The 8,366-nt window shown below is 40.1% G+C and overlaps 5 non-coding genes across 5 annotated transcripts; 2 read left to right on the top strand and 3 right to left on the bottom strand.

Annotated features, from left to right (window-relative positions):
- The first annotated feature begins 3,167 nt into the window (after positions 1-3,167).
- Positions 3,168-3,239, top strand: Trnae-cuc (transfer RNA glutamic acid (anticodon CUC)). Its single transcript has one exon. It is a non-coding gene; the product is annotated as a tRNA-Glu (tRNA).
- A 686-nt stretch (positions 3,240-3,925) lies between these two features.
- Positions 3,926-3,997, bottom strand: Trnae-cuc (transfer RNA glutamic acid (anticodon CUC)). The gene has a single exon. It is a non-coding gene; the product is annotated as a tRNA-Glu (tRNA).
- A 772-nt stretch (positions 3,998-4,769) lies between these two features.
- Positions 4,770-4,841, top strand: Trnae-cuc (transfer RNA glutamic acid (anticodon CUC)). The gene has a single exon. It is a non-coding gene; the product is annotated as a tRNA-Glu (tRNA).
- A 1,455-nt stretch (positions 4,842-6,296) lies between these two features.
- Positions 6,297-6,368, bottom strand: Trnae-cuc (transfer RNA glutamic acid (anticodon CUC)). The gene has a single exon. It is a non-coding gene; the product is annotated as a tRNA-Glu (tRNA).
- Positions 6,369-7,990: 1,622 nt separating this feature from the next.
- Trnae-cuc (transfer RNA glutamic acid (anticodon CUC)) lies at positions 7,991-8,062 on the bottom strand. Its single transcript has one exon. It is a non-coding gene; the product is annotated as a tRNA-Glu (tRNA).
- Positions 8,063-8,366: the final 304 nt, after the last annotated feature.

Below are 8,366 nucleotides of genomic sequence, written 5' to 3'. Positions count from 1 at the left end.
GGCAGACAGACAGAGACACAGCGAGACACACAGAGAGAGGCACAGACAGAGAGTGACAGAGAGAGACACACAGAGACACAGAGAGAGGCAGAGAGAGAGGCAGACAGACAGAGACACAGCGAGACACACAGAGAGAGGCACAGACAGAGACAGACAGTGACACACAGAGGGAGGCAGAGAGAGAGGCAGACAGACAGAGACAGAGAGAGACACACGGAGAGAGGCACAGACAGAGACAGACAGAGAGTGACAGAGAGAGACACACAGAGACACAGAGGGAGGCAGAGAGAGAGGCAGACAGACAGACAGAGAGAGACACACGGAGAGAGGCAGAGAGAGAGGCACACAGACAGAGACAGAGAGAGACACACGGAGAGAGGCACAGACAGAGACAGACAGAGAGTGACAGAGAGAGACACAGGAGAGGTAGAAAGACAGACAGACAGACAGAGACAGACACACACACACACAGAGGCACAGAGACAGACAGACAGACAGAGACACACACACACACACAAGGCACAGAGACAGACAGACAGACAGACACACACACACAGAAACAGAGACAGACATACAGACAGACACAGACACAGAGAGAGGCAGAGAGACAGACAGACAGACAGAGACAGAGAGAGACACAGAGAGCGAGGCATAGAGAGAGACAGACAGAGACAGAGAGAGACAAACACAGAGAGGCAGAGAGAGAGACAGACAGACAGAGACACAGAGAGAGACACACAGACAGGCAGAGAGAGACAGACAGACAGAGACAGAGAGAGAGAGACAGACAAAGAGAGACAGAGATGGCAGCAAAAGAGAGGGCAAAAACCCGGGAAGAAGGGAAGATTCACGCTTGGATGTACATATCCCATTTCACCAGGCAAATATTTTTCTTCTTTTACTGCCTAACCGATTTGAAAATAAGAAAGGAAGAAACGAAGGAAGGAAGGAAGGAGGGAATTCTGAAGAGAAAAGAGCCTTATTCAAGTTCTCCCCCTGCAGTTAATTAAACTTCTGATTGAAGTGTTTGAAATTTGTTTTGTATTAGCGGCGTCAGAAACTGGGCCGCTGACAGTACCTGGTGTTTTTAAACGACAGTGATGGATGGATGAATGAACGAATGAATGAATGAATTGATTAATGAGTGAATTGATAAATAAATACATGAATAGATGAATACCCCCGAAAACGGAGTATGGCTGCCTACATGACAGGGTAAAAACAGCTGTACACGTAAAAGCCCACTCGTGTACATACGAGAGAACGTGGGAGTTGCAGCCCACTAACGAAGGAAAATAGATAAATAAATAAATCAATAAATACATCGATGAATGAATAGATAAGTAGATAAATAAATGAATAAATAAATGAATTAATAAAAGGAAAATATAGAATATAAGTGAGGAAAATACCCAAGAACTGAACAACCGAACTGACGCACAAACGTAACGGGTGACAATGCTCAGTTTTTCAGTATCCAACGAAATACTCTAGTTATAAACAAATCAATGGTTAAACGAATTACTGAATAAATCAATGATAAAATAAAGGAAATAAGTTGACAGTGAATAGCTGAAAGTAAATAAACGATTGATGTATAGATAAATTAATGTGTAATAACCAAATCTAGTAAAACAAGAAACAAAATAAATAGTTGAATACATAATTAATCATGAAGATATACGCAGTGTAAGCATATGATCGACAGCATCTAAGAATTGTGATCATCTTCACGTCTTTTTTTTTCTTCCTTTTTTTATTATCCAATGTGGGTGCGTGAAGGTACTAAGAGCAATTCTTTTTCTTTGGTTTTTATAGTGCCTGTGTGTGTGTGTGTGTGTGTGTGTGTGTGTGTGTGTGTGTGTGTGTGTGTGTGTGTGTGTGTGTGCGTGTTCGTTCTTCTATTCAGTATCTATCCACAATTGTGATTTTGGACGAAAATCCACCTGCTTTCCCACCGACCCCAGCCCATTCTTCATGTCGTCACTCACAACTTTCCCTGTCTCCTGTCCCGGGTTTACACGAAAAAGTGTAGAGAACAAAATAAAAGCAACAAATTAACTAGTCAACCAGTTTCAGTTTCAGTTTCAGTAGCTCAAGGAGGCGTCACTGCGTTCGGACAAATCCATATACGCTACACCACATCTGCCAAGCAGATGCCTGACCAGCGGCGTAACCCAACGCGCTTAGTCAGGCCTTGAGAAAAAAAGAGTGAATAAATTATAGATAAGCGTACATAAATAAGTAAATAAATACATAAATAGATAAATAAATAAATAATAATTAAAATATGAAAAAAGGTAATAATAATAATAATAAAAAATAAATAAATAAATAAGACAACAATGATGATAAATAAGCAAATAAATGTAAAACATGAAGACACACATTCACACATACACCCACACATGCATAACAGATATGCACCAAACATGCAGTTTCACAGATATGAAAGCACAGTCAAATACAACCAGTAAAACTGCAACAAAGAGCCAACGGGGCTCCTCAGGGACTGAATTTGTTGCTATGAACAATTTCAAACATAAGTTGATCGTCATATAAAACGTTTCCAATACGGAAACAGATGGAACTGCAAATTTTGTAAATGGACGAGGCAAAACATTTTCAAGTGTTTACATTCAAAGATGATGACGGGAGTAATGGTATTACCACAAATGCAATCAAGTCACTTCAAAAGTTATTTTTGTTTTTACAGCACCGTGTCATACTCTGTACATTAGAATGGTGAGCTTTCTTTTTCTGTCTTTTTGTTTTAGAAGAAAACATACAATCGATTTTGCGCGAGGTATAGGTTAGCGTTATCTCAGTCCAACAGTGTCACACTCTCTAATACTTCAGTGTGTGTGTGTGTGAACACCTCATGTTCAAAGTTCGGACCTCGACCCGCTCTAGTGGAACGCATGTCCAGCTGGCAGTCGCTTTGTTCGGTGAACATGTTCGTGATTCAAGGTTTATTTTGTTATCACAGTCTTCGTCGTTTGGTGTTCGTTTTGTTTTGTTATCAATTGTTGATCTCTTTTTTTTCTTTTTTCTTCTGTTTCATAGCGGAATGAAAGGCACTTTAAAAGAGATGGGCAAGTTTCGATTACATTCCCTGCTTCATTTCGACATGCCTGATCAAGGATACTGTCGAAACGATTGTCAGGTCCCAAGTGGTCTAGTGGTTAGGATTTCGCGCTCTCACCGCGACGGCCGGGGTTCGATTCCCCGCTTGGGAAGCTTGTGTTTTTTTTTTGTTTTTTTTGTTTTGTTTTTTTTAATACCAATACCACCATAGCATTATTATCATCATCAGTTATTTATCTATTTATTTATTCATTCATTTGTTTGTTTGCTTATTTATTTGTCTGTTTATGTATTTTGTTACTCTAGTAATGATTGTAGTGATGAGTACGGTTTTTAAAAAGAATTCTTGTTTGGACGGAGAAATAAACCAAGAAATTATATTTTCACTATATTCTGGTCATTTCTTTTTTTTCCATTTGACTCATGTATATATTTGTTGTTGGTGAATGAGTTCGATTATAAAAATACATACGAACACCGCTTGTGTTGAGAGTCTTAATTTGCTCTCTCTCTCTCTCTCTCTCTCTCTCTCTCTCTCTCTCTCTCTCTCTCTCTCTCTCTAACACTAACAAGTTCTTTTTTATATATACAAAACTGCTTCCTCCACACACAAAAGTCAATGGGAAAGTGGAGACTGAGCGAAGTGGCACATCAAATTCAGTCACCAGTATTTGATTGATACCCAGCTGGTTTACCTCTGAGATCAGGACAGGAAATGCACTAGTATCTCTTTAGATTGAACAAATATTTTTTTCTTCTGCCATATACCAATAATGATAAAACAACAAAAATAATCATATCTAAAAACGTTTAAAACATAATATCAAAGAAAAAATTCTTCCCAAGCGGGGAATCGAACCGCGGCCGTCGCGGTGAGAGCGCGAAATCCTAACCACTAGACCACTTGGGAGCTAGTGTATAGTTCGCGATTGTGTACTACTGACCAGTCACCGCCTCGACCACCACCACCATATTTCTGTCACCAATAAATAATTATGGTCATCCACATGATGATAACGAAGACGATCGTGAAAAGGATCACGAGACACGAAAAGTACTATCCGAAATGATGATGATGATTAATTAACAGGGCTTAATGAGCAGCTGTGTCTTTGCCTGTTCTCACTACGTTCTCCCAGATGAGTAAAATAAATAACTGAATAGCTAACTAACTAAATAAATGAACAAATAGACAGCGTAAATGTGGGAATAGCAGCAGCACAAAAAAGACAAAGAATGGCAATAGTGATTGTGACACAGGTGATGGCTGAAAAGATGCTTCTTTTTTTTTCTTTTTCTTTTCTGCTTCTTCTTCTGTTTAATTGTTAAAATAATAATGTGACTGAAAACGAAAGAGAGGAAAGAAAAAACCGTGGTGAACAAAAACAAACTGAAAGTGGAAAGAGGTAAAGAAAAAAAAAAAGAAAAAAAGAAGAAGAAAAAAAAAAAAGAAGAAATAAAACTAAAACGAAACAACTTTTCCAAGCAAGAAAGTGAATCCTGGCAATTAAGGAGAAGGTGACGCTTTCTATGTCTCACCTTTCTACACAATTAACTGACCATGATTATGGAATGTATGAAACATGATCGAGTAATTAATCAATGTGGTGTTCAAAGTTCGAATCTCGACTCACCGCTCTTCGACATGCCTGATGAAGGATACAGTCGAAACTGGTGTCAGGTCCCAAGTGGTCTAGTGGTTAGGATTTCGCGCTCTCACCGCGACGGCCGGGGTTCGATTCCCCGCTTGGGAAGCTTTTCTTATATATATCTTTTTGAATACCTATATGGTCATGGTACTATCTATTCACTTATTTATTATATGTCATTCATTCATTTATTTGTTTATTTATTCATTCATTTATTTATTTATCTATTTGTTTATTCATTTTCATTAACTATTTATTTATTCATTCCTTTATTCATTTATTTAGTTTGTTGTTGTAACCACTATATTGTAGTGACAAAACCAATTTTGTTTTTAAATTTTAGAAAAATAAACCAATCATGTTTTTATTATATTTGGTGATTTTTTTTCTATTTAACTCATGTATATTGTTATTGTTGGTGAATGAGTTCGATTATAGGAACACTTACGAACACTGATTGATGATGAAATTATGAGTATGATTTTCGCCACTAAACAGAACCCACCACTTGTGTTGTTCTCTCTCTCTCTCTCTCTCTTTCTGTGTGTGTGTGTGTGTGTGTGTGTGTGTGTGTGTGTGTGTGTGTGTGTGTGTGTGTGTGTGTGTGTGTGTGTGTGTGTGTGTCTGTTAATGTCTCTGTTTCGCTCTTTCTCTCTCACTGTTTCTCTCTTTCTCTCTCTCCCTGTCTGTGTCTGTCTGTCTTCTGTCTGTCTGTCTGTCTGTCTCTCTCTCTCTCTCTCTCTGTCTCTGCGCCTTTCTTTCTCGTTATCTCTGTTTCTCTGTCTATGTCTCTGACTCTGTCTGTCTGTCTGTCTATCTGTCTCTCTCTCTCTCTCTCTGTCTCTCTCTGCGCCTTTCTTTCTCGTTATCTCTGTTTCTCTGTCTATGTCTCTGACTCTGTCTGTCTGTCTGTCTATCTGTCTCTGTCTCTGTCTCTGTCTCTGTCTCTGTCTATGTCTCTGACTCTGTCTGTCTGTCTCTGTGTGTGTGTGTGTGTGTCTCTCTCTCTCTCTCTTTTACCGTCACAAATTATTTCTTTTAATTACAGGAAAATACAGAACTGCTTCCTTCACACACAAAAGTCATTGCGAAAGTGGAGACTGAGCCAAGTGGCACATCATATCCAGTCACAAGTATTTGATTGATACGCAACTGGTTTACCTCAGAGATCAAGAGAGGAAAAGTACAAGTGTATCTTTAGATTTTTTTTAATAAATTATCTTCATCAGTCAGATAGCAATGATGATGTTAACAACAATAACAGTAACAACAATGATATCTAAAACATTAAATAAGAAAAACAACATAACATTATATTAAAGAAAAAAAAAAATCTTCCCAAGCGGGGAATCGATCCCCAACCGTCGCGGTGAGAGCGCGAAATTCCTAACCACTAGACCACTTGGAACTTACTACGGCTTGCTTCAATCAGGAAATGCACTAGTATATCTTTAGATTGAACAAATATTTTTTTCCTCTGCCATATACCAGTAATGATAACAAGAACAAAAATAATCATATCTAAAAACGTTTAAAACATAATATCAAAGAAAAAAAATCTTCCCAAGCGGGGAATCGAACCCCGGCCGTCGCGGTGAGAGCGCGAAATCCTAACCACTAGACCACTTGGGACTTACTACGGATTGCTTCAATCAGTATTGTCGAAACCAGCACCTGTGCAATGGCAGACATTCCTTGACACTGCCAAATGAGTCAGGGACTGCTGAACACACGGCAGATGTGGTGTAGCGTATATGGATTTGTCCGAACGCAGTGACGCCTCCTTGAGCTACTGAAACTGAAACTGAAGCTGAACACGAAAAACAAAATGAGTCATGGGAGCGAGTGTATTTGTTTGTTTGTTTGTGTTCTTGTTGGTTTGTTTGTTTTGGCTGGGGGTTGAGTTTGTTTTGTTATTCCAGCTCTTTTGCTGACGTTGTGTTATCAGTGTTATAAACTGATGTGCCGTTCTACTCTATCTATCTATTTATCTATCAATCAACTTATATCTATCTGTCTGAGTTAATTCATTACAGTAACTTCAAGTTCAGACAGATATGTTTGAGTGTTGTCACTAAGTGTCTCCGTTCAGTTCAGTTCGTGCATGGTTGTCGGTGTTACACTGAGACTAAATCAGTCGTTCATTGATTCCTTCCTTCCTTCCTTCCTTTCTCACTGTTCCTCCTTTCTTTGCTACCCCTTCACTCATTCCTCCTTTCACTCCTTTGTTTCTTTCTGTGTTTCTTTCTGCCTTTTCCCCCATTTATGTTTCAGTGTAAGTTCCTCTGTCTTTCCAAGTGAGTAGGCCCAGTCTTCTTTCTTTCTTCCTTCCTTCCTTCCTTCCTTTCTTCAGTTCCTTCTTTCCTTCTGTCTTACCGTCCGTCATTCATTTATTCTTTGATCATTTGTTTTATGTCTGCGTTTCTTTCTTTGTCGCCACTGACTCATATATTTATGCATAGACACTGATATCTCCTTCCAGTGTATCATAATTATGCACTGCTGCAGCAGCCTATCGCAAAGTTTTCCCTTATTATACAAAGCTCGGTAGAAGAGAGAGTATTGCAAATACCCATATGTGTAAGCCATTGCACTCATCATATGGTGCAGAAATTATGCACTGCTGCAGTTTGATAAGGTTCAGTGGTTAGTCGGCATTTTCGGTCAGGTCAGTCAGTTCACTGTGCCGTGGCTGTGGGTGTCAGTGTTTGATGGTTAATTTTTGTCTCCCTGAGGAACTTACCCTTTCTCAGTTCTCTCTCTATCTGTCAGTCTCTGTCTGTCTGTCCTTGGTCTCTCTCTCTCTCTCTCTCTCTCTCTCTCTCTCTCTCTCTCTCTCTGTCTCTCCCCCCCTCTCTCTCTTTCTCCCCCCCCCCTCTCTTTCTTTCTCTCCCCCCCCCCCCCCCCCCCCCGTCTCTCTCTCTGTCTTTGTCCTCCTCCTCCTCTTTCTTCGCCGGTTTCCGGCGAGTCTAGTCACTCATCTTCACTACTGATGATCTTCATCAACTAATTCTTCTTCCTCTTTGTACTTTCAAGTTGTTTTGTCTTTAATATTCATTTTTGTGTGAGGGTATGGTAAGCTTGTTGCTTATCCTTTTACCTTCAGTAAAACATTTGAGTTCGACCATTCTCTCGCTCTCTCTGCGTTGGTCGAACCGACGGAATATTCTCTATGAGAATCATATATCAGAGAGACGACGCGCGCGAACACACACACACACACAACTTACAAGTTTGAAAAAAAAAAAAAAATCTTCCCAAGCGGGGAATCGAACCCCGGCCGTCGCGGTGAGAGCGCGAAATCCTAACCACTAGACCACTTGGGAACTTACAACTTTGTCTAGATTTAATTTTAATATTCTCACTTTTTTAACGCACTCCACCGAGCACGCCAGGCAGGTGGAAGAGGTGAGTGGGAGGGAAGGAGGGAAAGGCGTACTGGGAGACTGAAAAACAAAATAATTCTATTCCAGCTTGTTCGGTGACCTGGATTGTTCCATCTTTCGTCAGTTCGCCAGTACCACTGATCTAAAAAGATATTATTTCTCAGCAGATCAGTGGCCGTCAGTACCGTGACCCCGCGGCCATTGCCTCACTGAATCCACTCGCCCCGTCACCCCGGCACACCCC

This window comes from Babylonia areolata, chromosome 27 (genome assembly GCF_041734735.1).
Source record: "Babylonia areolata isolate BAREFJ2019XMU chromosome 27, ASM4173473v1, whole genome shotgun sequence".
NCBI classification, from domain to species: Eukaryota; Metazoa; Mollusca; class Gastropoda; order Neogastropoda; family Buccinidae; genus Babylonia; species Babylonia areolata.
The sequence above is the reverse complement of the archived record's forward strand: the minus strand, read 5'-3'. Positions and strand labels throughout refer to the sequence as shown.